The 17,944-nt window shown below is 42.8% G+C and overlaps 1 protein-coding gene across 6 annotated transcripts in view; it reads right to left on the bottom strand.

Moving 5' to 3' along the window:
• The window catches only part of SV2C (synaptic vesicle glycoprotein 2C), a 444,657-nt gene that overhangs the window by 171,900 nt on the left and 254,813 nt on the right, over positions 1 to 17,944 (bottom strand). The window lies entirely within an intron of this gene.

A 17,944-nucleotide genomic window follows, 5' to 3' on the forward strand; every position in this document is an offset into this window, starting at 1 on the left:
ATATAATGCTATATCACAGTTAATCAATTACAGTATAATATAAACATAAATTTACATGCACTGGGAAACCAAAAAATTTGCATGATTTGCTTTATTGCAATATTCACTATACTGTGGTGGTCTGAAACCAAACCCGTAATATCTCTGAGCTATGCCTACAAATATTTATAAAACATGCTTCCCTTCTACCTTTTTTGTATCTCCTTTCAATAAATGATAACAGAGACTCACATGGCACCCAAAACAGACAATGAGTATTTCCCCCAGTATGGCAGTCATATCTGTAGGAAATTGGCAGCGTTTGTCAAATGACTTCACATACACTTTGATAGTCACTGAACTAAAGACATGGATTGTCCAGTATGGATGTGCCATTTCAGGATCCACCCCCAGGCCAGCAGGGACAGGTAAGCCAAATGTGGTATCCCTTCCCAACATGCCCTGTAAGAACCCTAGGCTTTGTCCCCACCATCTTCATCTCTAGACCGTCTCACACACGCGGGTGCACACACTCCCTCCCGCCTTGTCCAACTGCAGTGATCTGCCTCCTTGGACACAGAGTCAGCAGCCTCCCCTGACCCATCACTGGGTTTCTTTTCTCACGGACAGCCCCCCTCTGTCTCAGCTCATTATACTCAGGCTGACTTCTTTCACTTGTCTGCTGAGTTGTCCTCTCTGGTGGCCAATATCAGGCCCACCTTCCACAGAAATGATATGAAAGTGAAAGTCATTCTCCTGCATCATTAATCTGCCAAGGCTTGGACTGCAGCCGCATAGTGAACACTGATTTATATAATGGTCATTTTTACTTTGTTCTTTTGCATCCCGTGTGAAACACTTGGTAAGTGGCTATTACAAACATACATTTAAACTACTCATCCAGACATGACAAATAAACTTAGCAAAACAGAAAAAAGATGCTTATTTATCAATGAATTGGGCATCATTACTACCAGATACCTACAAATGGCTAGTAGGCAAAACAGAAGCATGGCTCTGCTCAGGCCTGTATTTTGGAAGATGAAAAAATGAAATGAACATAAACATATGATTATAAGGCTTTTTTTCCCCCCAAATGTATTCATGAAGGATGTTCCTGTTTGTTCTCCCTTATATTTCTTTTTTTTCCCAGAGAGCTGAGAGGTGAGGGGGAGGGAGAGATGGAAGGATCCATGAGAGAGCAAGATGCAAAGGGAGTGGGAAAAGAGGTTGAGGGTGGAGCATTCCAAAACTGAAGGACCAGGCAGGAAAAGAGAAAAGGAAGAATGATGATAAATGATGCTGGCAATGGACACAGGTTTCCTACTTTTAAAACAAGACACAAAATTAAAACATTTTACATAGTAAGTAAAGCCAACTGGTCTACCATCCATAAATGGATGATTATATCAGACACCTCATGCAAAGAGTTGACTCATTGGAAAAGACCCTGATGCTGGGAGGGATTGGGGACAGGAGGAGAAGGGAACGACAGAGGATGAGATGGCTGGATGGCATCACTGACTCGATGGATGTGAGTCTGAGTGAACTCCGGGAGTTGGTGATGGACAGGGAGGCCTGGCGTGCTGCGATTCATGGGGTCGCAAAGAGTCGGACACTGAGCGACTGAACTGAACTGAACTGATATCAGACACAGCACATCAGCTGTTTCCTGGGCACAACAGCACCAAAAACACCATTAAAGGAAAAGACTGGTGAGTATGAAAGCAGAACCCAAGCCCCTGTAACATGCTACCCGTGAACAGCCTGCCTATTAGTAATGGGAAGCTTCTACAATTGCTTCTTCTAATAAACAGTAATTAATGTGACTAAATGAAATCAACTCTGAATATTCATTGGAAGGACTGATGCTGAAGTTGAAGCTCCAATATTCTGGTCATTGTCAGGAGCCATGTTAGGCATTACCGACAAAATGGAGGCACGGCCCCCAGCCCCCTCTCCTCATTCCACAGGCACAGATCCTGGGATGAAGGAGTTAGGCCTTGTAATTCTGACTTGTCTTTTCCTGTCCTCGGCTGAGTTGACTGAAAAGGAATACTAAGGTGCTTATTGTTCTTGAGAGGAGCATGAGAAGGCACAAAGCCTTCTGCAGCTGTGCTCAGAAAATTATTCATAAGGTTAATCATTGACATTTGTTCAAGGACTTTTACACAAGAGTGTTCCAGGATGAGCACATAGGCTGTAGCTTGAGGCCATGGGAGGGATTGATATCTGAAGCCTATTTGTGAGGAGAATGTTTATGGCAAAGGAGTTTACTGAATTTAGGGCTTGCTGCTGCTACTGCTAAGTTGCTTCAGTCGTGTCCAACCCTGTGCGACCCCATAGACGGCAGCCCACTAGGCTCCTCTGTCCCTGGGATTCTCCAGGCAAGAATACTGGAGTGGGTTGCCATTTCCTTCTCCAATGCATGAAAGTGAAAAGTGAAAGTGAAGTCACTCAGTTGTGCCCCGACTCAGCGACTCCATGGACTGCAGCCTACCAGGCTCCTCCATCCATGGGATTTTCCAGGCAAGAGTACTGGAGTGGGTTGCCATTGCCTTCTCCGGGGTCTAGTCATAAAAATATTCAAAAGCGAAGTCGCTCAGTCGTGTCCGACTCTTTGTGACCCCATGGACTGTAGCCTACCACGCTCCTCTGTTCATGGGATTTTCCAGGCAAGAGTACTGGAGTGGGTTGCCATTTCCTTCTCCAGAATTTAGGGCTTAGAAATAATTAAAATATTTAGAAGTTAAAGATTTAAGGAATGTTGTAACGTTAGTATATTTTACTATAGCTTATAGAAGTTAAGAATTTTTAGAGACACTGTAGCTAGAAGCCTTTTTAAGAGATAGTGAGCTCAGGATGTTGGGGAAAACAGGATTTCGGAAGATAAGTAGTAAACTGAGGAATGTAGCATGAGTTACAATGTAATCACAAGTTAACTATAGGACACATTAGAGGAGGTAGATAATAGATGATAAGGCTGATTCCCAGAGAATCACTGAAGCAGAAACTCTGTTTTAAGAGCAACAATGATTTATGGAGATAATAAATCTGGGAGAAGGGGAACTGAAAATGTCAAACCTCTGGCCTAATGTTTTTGTAAAAGTATAAAAGAGAATCTTAAACTTGAAATAAATAGGCAGTCCAAAAGAAAACTGAGAGGCTGCCTCATTTCTCTCGCCGACATCGTTCATCTTTTCAGGTTGAATCCCTGCTTGCTGGAGTTGGACTCCAGCAGGTCACCAAAGATTGAAGGCAAAAGAAGGGGGTGGCAGAGGATGAGATGCTTAGACAGCATCACTGACTCGATGTACATGAATTTGTGCAAACTTCAAGAGACAGTGAAGGACAGAGGAGACTGGCATGCTCTGGTCCATGCGGTCACAGAGATGGACACGACTGAGCAACTGAGCAATAACAACAATAATGCATTACTCCAAACTAATACACATTTTAATTAATGATTAATGTCAGAAAGAAAGGAAATATTTCATATTCATAACCACCCACACTACATGCAGAGTTGATTGTAAACAACTAGATACATCTTTCTGTTTCATATGTCTGAAAATGGTGATTCTCAAAAAATCTTAAAATCATTTTTATTGAGATATAATTTACATTCAATAACATGCTCTATTTTTATGCATATTAAAAGAATATAGTCCAAGAGATCTGATGCTGTACACCATGTACTTTATGTTTATTCTGGCAAGAAATGGTTGTTGAAAGGCTTATTCAGCACGGGTTTGAAACTTCTGTCCTTTATATTAACAATCTACAAAAAAAAAAAAGATCAGCATACTGAGCTCCAGATTTCAGTGGCCTGGAGCCAGGCTCTGGAGACAGCAGAAAGATTAGAAGATGGACATGACCTTGTAGAAGCTCTACTTGCTGTGTAAAAACATCCACATTGCTACTTTCTATAGCCTAGCCTTGTGAAGTGTAATGATATTTGAAGGTAACCAGCATTAAAATGCACAACCCCCTATCTGCACTGAGACAGCATTCTGAAAAGAAGATTTTGGGAAAGAGAAGAACACATTTTGAACTGAAGGAACAGACTCATCATCCCAGCCTGTCCAAATTTTTGACGGCAGACTCTAGTTACTTAAGGATGCCTCTTCCTCTCCAAACTTCTGAACTTATGTGTATATTCCCACTCTTCCAGGGGCAGGTCAAGGCCACCTCTCTCGTGAAGTTTTTTCTTTTATTTTTTGCTTAAACTATCACAGATTCCCAGTTCAGCATGGTCGGTTTCCTCCTGACACGCAATCATGTCTTCCTTTATGGTTTTACCCATGAATGCTGAAGCTCCAATACTTTGGCCACCTGATGAGAAGGGCTGAGTCATTAGAAAAGGCCCTGATGCTGGGAAGGATTGAGGGCAGAAGGAAATAGGCACAACAGAGGATGAGATGGTTGGACGGCAACACTGACTCAAAGAATATGAGTTTGAACAAGTTTCAGGAGATGGCGAAGGACAGGGAAGCCTGGTGTGCTGCAGTCCATGGGGTCACAAAGAATCAGAATGAATGCCATGGTCTTCTCTATTGGAGTGTCAGCTCCTTGAAAACAGGAACCCAGTAAACTAAAACACTATAAAGCAGCATTATTTATTATTAAATTAATAAATGAGGACACAAGCACCATAAGCGGGCCAGCTCTCTAATTTCCCACTTCACGAGGGAGTTGTCTGTATTAGCAGACAACTCTCCCCAGAGTGCAAGTGGATCACGTGTTCTCCTAGGTGCTGTAAGAAGAAAAAGTTCTACAGCAAATCAGTTGGGAAATTTCTATTTCTGACTTCATATATTCTTTTCCAGGAGCGCCACAGTGCAAAGCTTATTAAAAAGAACCTTGTGTAAATGTGTTATCCAACCATTTCCCAAATCTTCCTAATAACAGAATGCCCCTACCCTCAAAATGACACCAAAAAGCAGCCTTAATTATACACCATGAGGAATACTGTGTTAAGATAAACACCAAGATCCTTTAAAATTCTAATGTCTCTATTATGAAATATCATAAAACTCAGTAATTAGAGTTAATTGAGGGAAACAGGATAAAACCATAAAGTCTACACTAAAATAACATTTTAAAAATGAAAGTGTTTCCTTTAAGTTCATAAAAAACTGAAACGAAGTTTTCAAAAAGTAATCCTTATGATTTTTATTTTATTTTTTTTTAAATAGACTATCTACGAAAATAGAGTATTTAGCATCAGATCAGATCAGTTGCTCAGTCGTGTCTGACTCTTTGTGATCCCATGAATCGCAGCACACCAGGCCTCCCTGTCCATCACCAAATCCCTGAGTTCACTCAGACTCACGTCCATCGAGTCAGTGATGCCATCCAGCCATCTCATCCTCTGTTCTCCCCTTGTCCTCCTGCCCCCAATCCCTCCCAGCATCAGAGTCTTTTCCAATGAGTCAACTCTTCGCATCAGGTGGCCAAAGTACTGGAGTTTCAGCTTTAGCATCATTCCTTCCAAAGAAATCCCAGGGCTGATCTCCTTTAGAATGGACTGGTTTAATGTCATTCAAAGAGCCAGAAAATTTTAATTATGTTTAATATTCCTTTTATGCAGTTTTGACACAATAAACTTGCTCTATGAGGAACAGCCTCTCTAAGCCAGGATAAACTCAACAGTTGTCTAAATCTCTACAAATTTCACAGCAGTGAAATCTAAAGACTTTAACCACATAGCAAACCTGCTTATATACATGAACTTTTCTGAAGGTCCTAGACCTCTTGTTAGAAAGAATATTCTTGAGTCAAAGTGAGCAGTACCCTCTTGAGGAAGTATCTTAATTCAATTTAATGCAACAATATTCTTTCTGATCTCAAAACTAAAACACACAAGAAATAATTGGAAAATTCAGAAAAATGACAAAGAATAAAACAGTATATATTTTTACAACCCAGAGATTCCTAATTTCAATCTTTAGGCCATGAAGATACCTGAGCTTGTGATTAACTTAAATCTTACGGTACACACAGACTTGAAGCCCTTCTCAGACTACTCTATTAACTCTGACTCTTCAGCTATGACTTTTCTGCATTCATAGGGTTAGAACATCTTAAATACTAACAGGACTCCATTATATGTTTAGTAGTTCTTGGCTGGGAGCCTATCTTCTCAAATTTGAGAAGTAGTTCTCAAATTTCAATCTGGAATCACCAGGGAACCCCCAAGAACATTCAAGGAAACTGTGAGGTCAAAATAATTTTCATAAGAATAGAAGATGTTATTGAACTTTTTCACTCTCAGTTTTTCATGAGTGTATAGTGTGATTTTCCAGAGGCAACAAGCTGTGCGATGACATCATTTCTCTGATGGTTAACAAGACTGTGTACTTGTAGTTTCTTGCGTTTTAAAAGTTTCACAGTTTTAGTTTCTTAATATGGTAAATATCAATAGATACAATCTATAAAAATTAAAGTTCTTGTCTTTAATAATTTTTAAGAGTGAAAAAAGGGTCCTGAGGCCAGACCAACAATTCAGAACTCTGGTTCTATAGGGATCCTCTCCTGCTTGGACCTGGAGTTGTGGATGCTTCCCTTTAGAGTTTGCTTGTCTGGTTTTTTCCTACAGGCTGTGGCTCAGATGGTAAAGAATTGTGCCTGCAATGTGGGAGACCAGGGTGCGATCCCTGGGGTGGGAAGACCCCCTGGAAAAGGGAATGGCTACCTACTCCAATATTCTTGCCTGGTGAATTCCATGGAAAGAGGAGTCTAGTGGGCTACAATCCATGTGGTCACAAAGAGTCAGATACAACTGAGGAACTAACACTTTCACTTTTCACTTTGAGCTTGCCTCTGCTACAGCCCCATCAGGCTCTCAACGATCTGAACTAATTTTTCCATCATTAGCTCAGCTCTAAATTTCCATATTTGCAGAGATATGGAATAATGTGGTAATGTGCATCACTGTGGTAGATCTTACTGGGAATTCCTGAGGTTAAAGAGAGGGCCTAGTTTTTATATATATCACACTGTCCTTCGGAGAGGTTGTGGCCATGTATAACTTCTAAACGCATGTAGGAAAGCTATTTCTATGATTTTTGCCAAATTAAGAAAACAGTGCTTTGTCATTTTAAGTTGCATTTGATTACTAGTGAAATTAAACATCTCTTTCTTTGTGAAATCTTTATCCTTTGCCCATTTTTGTATTAAAGTTTATAGTGAATTCAATCGTGGCTCCCAGAAAGATACTAAGAAGAACTGTACAAAAAAGATATTAATGACCAACATAACCACAATGGTGTGGTCACTTACCTAGAGTCAAACATTCTGGGGTGTGAGGTCAGATGGGCCTTAGGAAGCATTACTACAAGCAAAGCTAGTGGAGGTGATGGAATTTCAGCTGAGCTATTTCAAATCCTAAAAGATGATGCTGTTAAAGTGCTGCACTCAATATGTCAACAAATTTGGAAAACTCAGCAGTGGCCACAAGACTGGAAAAGGTCAGTTTCCACTCCAATCCCAAATAAAAGCAATGCCAAAGAATGTTCAGATTACTACACAATGCGCTCATCTCACATGCTTACAAGGTAATGCTCAAAATCCTGCAAGCTAGGCTTCAATAGTACGTGAACCAAGACCTTTCAGATGTACAAGCTGGGTTTAGAAAAGGCAGGGAAACCAGAGATGAAATTGCCAACATCCACTGGATCATAGAGAAAGCAAGGGAATTTCAGAAAAACATCTACTTTGCTTCCCTGACTGCGCTAAAGCCTCTGACTGTGTGGATCACAAGCCACTGCTGCTCACCAGGAGCTCCGAGCCTCCCAGACAGAGCAGCAGGAGCAGCAGCCACAGGTGGGGACTGGCAGGGAGTGGACTCTGGGAGGGGTGACGAGAGAAGAGGCTGGGGACAAATCGCTAAGGCTTTGAGACCACAGCAGGGACCTGAAGTTTTACTCCAAATGGGATGGGTTCAAAGTATGAGATCTAGGTGAATATATCTTAATAACACCCTGTTGGTTTTATTAAACACTGGAAATACCTCTTTTCTTTCACTGTATCTCTTCAGCCCCACTCTTTCACATCTGTTGTGATCTTTATTCTGACTACAGCCATTTGATCATGGATATGACAACTTCAGAATAAATGCAGCATTTATTAGATGTCATTGAAGACAGGTTTGAGGAAGGAGGAGGACAGCTGGAAGACAAGTTCCTCAGTACAGAGTCATCAAAGAGAAAAATTCAAGTCGTAGATGTTCTATGTGCATTTTAAGTTGCTTCAGTCATGTCTGACTCTTTGCAACTCTGTGGACTGTAGCCCACTGGGCTCCTCTGTCCATGGGGTTCTCTAGGCAGTAATACTGGAGTGGGTTGCCATGAGCTTCACCAGGGAATCTTCCCAACCCAGGGTTTGAACCTGTGTCTCTTGTGTCTCCTGCATTAGCAGGCAGGCTCTTAAGCACTACCACCACTTGGGCTTAATAACAACCTGTGATCATTTACCCTTCTCCTCCACATTCACTCAATCTCTCATCAGACATTACAAAATGAGACTAGTTTCAGTTTCCTCTGCTTGCCCATCACCAGAATTAGAAGAAAGAAAAAAAATAGACCCAAGCAATTTATAAATAAGTTTAAAATTGCATGTTTAAAAATTGGCTATAGAGCCAGTCAAATACTAGTGTCAGGCAATTACTTAGACAAAAAGATGAATCACATAAGAGAATCACATACATCATCTCCGTGGAACAAACACCAGGTCATTCCTAAAATTATACAGAAACTCCACAACATCTCTTGAGTAAACGGGTGTCCTAGGCAAATTAGAGTGACCTAAATGATTAGATATAAACAGTCACCTTTTTTGTGAGTTAAACACACACCTGGATTCCCTGATAGCTCAGTTGGTAAAGAATCCACCTGCAATGCAGGACATCTGAGTTCGATTCCTGGGTTGGGAAGATCCTATGGAGAAGGGAAAGGCTACCCACTCCAGTATTCTGGGGCTTCCCTGTGGCTCAGCTGGTAAAGAATCTGCCCGCAATGCAGAAGACCTGGGTTTGATCCCTGGGTTGGGAAGATCCTCTGGAGAAGGGAAAGGCTACTCACTCCAGTATTCTGGCCTGGAGAATTCCATGGGTCTCAAAGAGTCGGACACAACTGAGCAACTTACACTTTCACTTTCACACTTGCACACTGGGTTCTAATTCTGCTTTTGCCACTTACCACTTTTTGTGACACTAAGCATGTTATCTGTGTTCTTAACTCCTCGATTGCATTACCTGTAAGATGGGGAATAAAAATGCTGTTGGAGGGGGATTAAACAAAATAACATCAAAAGGCAACTCTTGGCACATGGTACCTTCTCGGTCACTGCTGATTTACTTTGAATTAAAGAAGAATAAAAAAATGTCATTTATAATATAAGTCACTGTCCAGCAGGAAGAACACTGGCAATTTCCTGTTTTGAAAGGAAAAATGACCATTAAATGAAGGTTGGCGGCTCTCTTCTCCAGCCAGGAGCATCGGCTGGGGAGTCATCAGGGCCAGCAACTCTTTCAGAAAAGACTCGCCCTGGGTGTTTGTGGCTGTTGCTAAGACACACGCTAAGGTTTCTCTGCAAGGCAAGCTCCAAAAAGAATGACTGTCTTCCTGTCTCTTCTTGCGCTTTCTGAGTGAGTCAGGCAATGTGATTAACATATTTGCAGTCTTAATACAATTTAAAAGCAAGACGGCCTCATTCACATTACACTGATAACAGCAAAACACCTCTCCTGGACCTCAGTTAGCTCCCTTGGATGTCAGCAGGCACAGAGGACAGACGCCGTCCCACCCAGGCTCACACAACGCGCGCCTTAACGCCTGGAGATGACCTGTTTGCTCTTTCTGCCATGCCCATGTTTCGCTTCATAAATGCTTCATTTTGCAACGTCCCTTGGACATGGTTACAACAGTGGCAGCCTTTGTTTACTTCAGCACCTCCCTCCGAGCACAGGATGAAACCCCAGGGTATTACCCTGATTGATGCTGTACTCACTGTTCCCGGGGCTCGTGGTCCGGAGATATTCTCACTGCCTCCATCCATGCTCTGTGGCACAAGGCAGGCACACTTTTGCAACCAACCAGGTGTCTTTTTAACAGTTTTTTTTACAAAAACAAAACCTTATCAACCAGGTGTCTTGGTACACAAGTCTCCACAGCATGATTCATGAGGCAAGAGGACTGGTCTATTCACCGACTCAGGGTTCCACATTTCCCTCTTGGTACAAGGTACTGCCGCATGCTCAAGGCAGCCCCTGCAGGATGGGCACCCTTTTCTGTTGTCCAAAAAGCACCCTCTTATGTGGTCACTGGGGGAAAGAGTTGCTCAATTAATTCACACACAACATTGTAAATAAGTGGCTATGGAGTTCCTCTTTGAATTCCTTGGTTCAAAAGGAAATATGTAAATTGTGGAATTTGGGTGGATAAGTTAGATACTGGAAAGTCAGAATTCATCCATCCACCCATCAGACCAATAGGTCTGTAAACAAAGAATCTGTGGTTTGGTTCCTCTCTTAATCTTGGTGCCCAAAGCAATCCTGGACACTCACTTGTTCACTACAACCAACACCTATTTCTCATGTGCTCAACAGAAGGGTCCAGACTCTCCCTAGACTCTGCATATAGAAACGAAAGGCACAGCTCCTCACCAGCAAGGAATATGGCCAACAATCAAACATATAATTGGCTTACAATGTGATAAAAGCTATGTGTTGCCACATGGTATTATGATATATTGAAAGGTTGTTGCTGAACCATGAAAAGACCCTGGGATTCTTGGCCTCCGGAGGAGAAGAATTCAATCTGGGACCAGAGACGAGGCTTGATCGCTCAGAGCTTTTGTGTAATAAAATTTTATTAAAGTATAAAGGAGATAGAGAAAGCTTCTGACATAGGCATCAGAAGGGGGCAGAAAGAGTACCCCCTTGCTAGTGTTAGCAATGGAGTTATATACTCTCTAATTAGTTATTTTTTGGGGGCTCCAAAACCACTGCAGATGGTGACTGCAGCCATGAAATTAAGAGACGCTTACTCCTTGGAAGGAAAGTTATGACCAACCTAGATAGCATATTGAAAAGCAGAGACATTACTTTGCCAACAAAGGTTCGTCTAGTCAAGGCTATGGTTTTTCCTGTGGTCATGTATGGATGTGAGAGTTGGACTGTGAAGAAGGCTGAGCGCCAAAGAATTGATGCTTTTGAACTGTGGTGTTGGAGAAGACTCTTGAGAGTCCCTTGGACTGCAAGGAGATCCAACCAGTCCATTCTGAAGGAGATCAGCCCTGGGATTTCTTTGGAGGGAATGATGCTAAAGCTGAAATTCCAGTACTTTGGCCACCTCATGCGAAGAGTTGACTCATTGGAAAAGACTCTGATGCTGGGAGGGATTGGGGTCAGGAGGAGAAGGGGATGACAGAGGATGAGATGGCTGGATGGCATCACTGACTCGATGGACGTGAGTCTGAGTGAACTCTGGGAGTTGGTGATAGACAGGGAGGCCTGGCATGCTGCGATTCATGGGGTCTCAAAGAGTTGGACATGACTGAGCGACTGAACTGAACTGAACTGAATTAGTTATTATAGTGAATCAAAAGAATGTCTGGAGGTTGTAAAGACCTCACTAGACCTACTCCCATAATTCACATTTTAAGATAACAGGATTATCCAGAAGGTTTTTTCCAGAAACTGTCCTCAAGCAGGATACATTATTGTTATATAATCCTAAGGAATGTAGAGGGAAAAAAAATGTTTGTCCTTTCTTTCTCCTTGAGAATTCCAGACCCCTCTCTCTTTGAGGACTCCTAGACTTTTTATCAACTTGCCTAGGAAATGACTCTCTCAGCATTATGATATTATGGTACAGAGCAGGGTCTAAACTGAGTTAACCAGGCGAAAGATGGACAAGTACAGCATTCACAGACCAAGGACTCACCCGATCAAAGGCCATACTATGAACTCATTATACGCTGAAAATTTTTTTTAAAAAACCACACAGAAAGATGTAGTGAGGGCCTTTTGTACACCTGCATCTGTGTGCAGAATACAGGTGCAGGTGTGCAAACAAAAACAACAAATAAAAGTAAAAGCAAAAATGGATTTCCAGTACCTCCTGTCGCGCCTCTAAGGCCAACAGTCAAATTCAACCTTGACCGTACTTGCTCAAATTAAAATGCTTAGTTTCCTCCGCTAGCCTTTGGATGCCTCACCTCTTCGACATTGGTACCCACTACAAAGTATCACGGGGAGGGAGGTATAAGAGTACTTTCATGATTGACAGAAATATATGATCAACACCTGTTTATACACGTTTCCCAAAATGCATTCCAAGAGCTATTAAAAAGTGTTCCTCAAAAAGAGATTTCATGGACGAGTAAGAGGAGGTTAGTCACTTCCCTCCACTGCCTGTTACCTGATTCCAGCCAAAATCCCATCACACCAGGACACTGCAATGGCTTCCTCGCCAGTATTCCTGGTTCTACCTTTGCCCTTTAGAGGCTCATCTGCACAGAGCAGCCAGAGAAATCCTTTCCAAAAGTAGGGCAGGAATAGCACTCCCACACCAAGAACCCCCAGGGGCTTCCTCCTTACTTCCTTTATTTCTACACAGCCAGGCCTGCCTCCTCTCTGGCCTCATCTTCCACGTACTTCCTTCCCTCCACCCAGTCCACTCCAACAAGCCAGGCACTCTTCTGCCTTAGGGCCTTTGCACTTGCTAGTCTCTCTGCTTGGATCACTACAACCGCCCCATCCATCCTATCTCATCATAGATGTCACCTCCATGCAGAGCTGCACACGTACTAAGACAGTGCCCCCACATTACCATGTTCTGACCTTTATGCTGTTTTTATCATCTATCACCATCTAACAACAGACTATATATTTTTTATTTGCTTATTGTCTGGCTCTCTTCCAAAACTATAATCTCCATAAGAAAAGGGTCTTTTTCTGTTTTGTTCTGGCTCAATTCCCAGCACATAGAAGAGTGTCTGGCACGTTCCAAAATTATTTGTTAAACAAATCAAAGAATGGAACACTAAACGAAGCAGAACTGAATTTCATTGTTGTTGTTTTTACAGACCTTCTCAGAGCCTTTGCTTGGCTGGCACATGGTGTGCATTCTCCCTCCAATAAGGGGAAAGAGCATTTTCACCTCAACTTGTCTGACCCTGCTGCCCCAAATGCTACAGAAGAAGCATACTCAAGACTAGTCTTGGGGAACCCTCTTCAGTGGTGAGACGCATCTGGAAAGAAAATATTTTTTTCTGGTGCTTCCAAAAGGAGAAGTTTCCCTCGAGAAAAAGAGAGAGGTCTTTTCTTGCTCTCAAATGCAATTTCCACAGCACAGAAGCAAGATGAACACAATGGCTTCTCAGCACGATTCCAAGAAAGAAAATTAATTTCCATGTCTCTTGGTCTAATCTTGGGAAGGCAAATTAGTCTGATGTTCTTGCTGGGCTGTGTTCTGCTGTTCACATGGCCTATGTGGTCAGTGGAAAGATGCTTGCCTTGGTCTTCTAGTCTCCATCAGCAGCGATGGAATCTAATTATAACAGTCCGACACTTCAAATGGAGCTACACTGCTGGAAATATTCAAGGTGAAGGGAGATGGGCAAAATACATTTCCTTTCCAGAAAAGTGCCTCACTTTACCCTCTATCACCCCTCACTCATGTAATTCACAGTTAGTGATTTTAAGTCTTCAACTTTTTTTTTTTTAATTTTAAATTAAAACCAAAAATTTTTGGCTGTTCTGCACAGCATGTGGGATCTTAGTTCCCCACCAGGGATGGAACACACACCCCTGTATTGGAAGCTTGGAGTCTTAACCAGACCAGCAGGAAAGTCCAAGGCCTCAACATTCAATCGTCACCTCTGCTCTAGTCATAGGGAAATCACATGTGATTCTTTTAAGAAAGAGAGGTCTAAATTCTTAAGAACAGGTCTAGATAAAAAAAAAAAAAAAACAGAGTCAGTTGAAAGAACGTATCATTTAAAGGGCCAGTAAAGAAAGAACTCCCAGGCCATGGTAACATTAGGAGATTTGTGACTGCCTGTGGCATGCAGAAGCGGATGGGCGGGAGAAGGGCGCAAGAGAGGGGTGAGGTGGGGACCCAGGAGAAGGGCTTGCAGCCTCTTCCCTCTGGATTCACCTCCTGCTGGGGCTCCAACCCACACAACTAGCTGGAATCCAGGGCACACTGTACCCACAAAGGGCTGGGACAGGAGGAGGGATGGGTCATTCCACTCGCCTGTTTGAAGGCACAAAGGGCTAAGGCTAGCGTGGACTTCACCTTCCAGTGGATTTTAAATCAATACCAGTAGGTGCATGAACCAGATTTTGAAAGATCTGTGATGAAAAGGACAAGTGACTTGGGCTTTAACAGAATATCTGGGATGTCTGGGCTCTGAGGATCTGCCCAATTTGTCTGAAAAGAAATAAACAAATGCAGGAAGTAGATTATTTTCCCCTGGCTGGAAATGGGTCCATCTGTTCTAAATTGAAGTTTTTGCTTAAGTGAGAGCTTTGGGTCCTAATGATTTAAAAGATCCTAAAAAGCTCTCTAAACACAAGCAGAATCAATCAGGCTCATCTGCTCCCTTCACCTGTCTCTTGCAAGTTTCCTCACAGCACATGATAAGGAATCTGCAATACAGGCTTATTCAGCTCCCAGCCCTTGCCTTCAGAAGATGCGTTTTGGTGTGTCCCCTGTACAGCACATGGAGAAGGCGATAGCACCCCACTCCAGTACTCTTGCCTGGAAAATCCCATGGACGGAGGAGCCTGGTGAACTGCAGTCCATGGGGTTGCTAGGAGTCGGACATGACTGAGCGACTTCACTTTCACTTTTCACTTTCATGCACTGGAGAAGGAAATGGCAACCCACTCCAGTGTTGTTGCCTGGAGAATCCCAGGGATGAGGGAGCCTGGTGGGCTGCTGTCTCTGGGGTCACACAGAGTCGGACACGACTGAAGCGACTTAGCAGCAGTAGCAGCTGTATAGCACATCAACATTTATAAAGTAATTTCTCACTGGCTCCCCATTTACCATCTGAGTCACCAGGGAGGCCCATACTCAGAGCAGCTCTATAGATAAAAGTTGAGGTTGAGGTGAGGGCTGTACTGGGACTAGCTGGTTTCCATGAAGCCAAGGCTTAGCGTCTTGCTCTAAATCCTGTTCTCTTTCATCTGCAAAGTCACACTGAACCTCAAATATAAGATCTTAGCACCTCTTCACCAACCAGGCACACTTTGCCTGCTTTGTGATATGTTTCTTCCCAGTCTGGCTTGCCCAATTCAATTTCTTCATAAAATGCACAAAAGGAGGTAAAACTGAGATTCAACTGAGCTCCAGGGCTTTGCCAGGATTGGCGGGCTGACAGGATGGCTTGTGCCCCATACCTCATTCAGGCACACCTGCCTCAAGCCCTGTGACCCATCAGAGCACAAGTGACCACAACTCAGGGGCCCTTGCACGGCTCTTGACTGTCCAATTCCAAATGTTAACTCCACAAATCTTGAGGTCTGCTAAGTTAGATCGATAGTTCAAGCAGGAACGTGCCTTTGCTTGAGAGAGTGCCCAGCCTTCTGACTTCCCAGGGAAGTAGAGTAATTCCACCAAGTGATGCTGCCCTGCTGGAACTCTCATGCCCCATGCCCTGCAGTTTCAGAGTACGCCCACGAGTGATACTCCGTGTCCTCGGTTCCAATCAAAGGGCACCTCTGTGACAAGCCCTCTAGAAAACACTTTGATATTTAGTAAGGAGACACCAAGTACATTTGTGAGTTGATGAAAAATACTGTGGGCAGTCATTCTTCTGAAGAATAGATGGTAACAACATGGAACCCCTAACTGTTATCCTATTTCTATGGAAAATCAGAACTTAAGTCATCGTGTCTTGAAATCTCTCTTCTGGGCACAAATCATCATGTCGGTTTCTTAATACATCTTAGAGAAAATTCTAGGGACTCCACTCAAAAAAAAAAAAAGAGTAAACTAATGAAGTGCAGAAATATATTATAGTTTCCTAGGGCTGCTAGAGGGCTTCCCAGGTGGTGAGGTGGTAAAGAATCCACCTGCCAGTGTAGGAGAAGCAGCCCGAGGTTCAATTCCTAGGTCAGGAAGATCAGTTGCAGAAGGAAACGGCAACTCCCTACAGTATTCTTGACTGGAGAAATCCCACGGATAGAGGAGACTGGTGGGTTACAGTCCATGGGGTCACAAAGAGTTGGACACAACTGAGTTTGTGTGTGAGTACACACACACACACACACACACATCCCACACACCCACACACCCACACACCCACAGGGTTGCCATGTGGCATAAAACAACAGAAATGGATGAATAGTTCTGGAGACTTACAGAAACCGTGGTGTCGGAAAGAGACGCAGAACATCAGGGTTTATGCAGCACCAGTGCGGGCCCAGCATAGTCACCTCTGAAGGCTGAGCACCCCAGCTTTGTTTTGGGTATCTGTTATACACGGTAAACTTCCCACTCAAACAGCTCAGATCTGTCCCCTCCCCAGGTAGCCCTCGTTCCCGTGGATGAAAGAGCAAGCAAGAATTCAGAAGCAAAAGCAGTACTGAGCCCCAGCAGTTTAAAACGAGATAACAGAAGGGAAAGCAGAAGGTCATAACTCTAACTGAGGGCTTTGATCTCGCTCCTATCTAACTGAACATCGGAAATCAAATGTTCGTAGGGGCCGTGCCTCCTCTAAACTCTGTAGGAGAGAATTGCTCCATGCGTCCACCTAGTTTCTAATGCTGGCCAGTAATCCTCGGCTTGCAGCTACATCGCTCTGATCTCTGTCCTGCATGTGGCGTTCTCCATGTGTCCGTGTCCAAACTTCCCTCTTCTCATAAAGACACTAGTCCTACTAGGGTCCACCCTGATTTCCTTATCCTAACTTGATTACATCCGTAATCAATCAAGACTCAATTTCCAAATAATGTCACATACACAGGTCCTGGGACTTTGGGCTTTAACACATTTTTTGGGGTGGTGTGTGTGTGTGCAATTCAACCCATAAGATTCATTCTATTAGAAAACTGATTGTAATTAAAACGAACCTGTATTTGACCATACTTAAGAACTACAACATATCTCATTAGTGTTTTCCTATCATCATTCCCTCTCCGATTTCCAAAATGAGGTTGGCACATGTTTTAAGCCTCAGAGAGATACTGACCAGACATAGTAAGTGGCAAAATTTTTGTAACCTCAGAGGTTTAGCCCTTTATATCTCCTGATAATAGCACAGAAAGAAGAAAAATAGAATATTTATGGACATATATGAAACACTCCTATCCCTTTCCTTTTCTCCTTTCATTCCTCCTTCACTGAAGCCTTCATGTAACTTCAAGTCATATGTAATGAGACAGCAAGTGATTAAGACTTGAAAATTCGTTCCTGAATACAAATTCTTCTTTGGAGTTTCCCCCTCCAAGGGGCTGACATAAATTCACAAAGACCATCACAAGGAAAAGAAAGTCAGGCAGCCTGCACTCGTACATTTAGTTTGCCAGTTACTGGCTGGGGGATCCTGGGCTAAAGTCAGCAGGACAAAGGTGAAAACCCCAGGAAAACAGCACAGGCACACAGCACATTAGCTGAGCAACCTCTTCTTCATCTACACAATGCCAGACACCATAGCTTTCTTTTTTTCAGCACAATCAACCAAATTAACAAGTTGTCTCCATTTGCTTGAGGATGGGAATACTGAACTCACATTTTATTTCCATTTGATCCCTAGGTCAAGGTGCAGAAGATAATTAAGGCTTCAGCCTGAAAACACAGTGTATATACACATAATTTTTCTAGAATAGAAAGCTATTTTTCCCCTTGAATATGGTGAAGAATAAAATTTCAACAACACCTGTGCTTAAAAATATAGATATATATTAAAACATTTCTTTAGAGTAAGTTCTGCTAATGCTTCCCATGTC

Source organism: Bos grunniens, chromosome 10 (genome assembly GCF_055505025.1).
Source record: "Bos grunniens cultivar Pamir isolate PY7600 chromosome 10, Bosgru_T2T1.0, whole genome shotgun sequence".
Taxonomy (NCBI): Eukaryota; Metazoa; Chordata; class Mammalia; order Artiodactyla; family Bovidae; genus Bos; species Bos grunniens.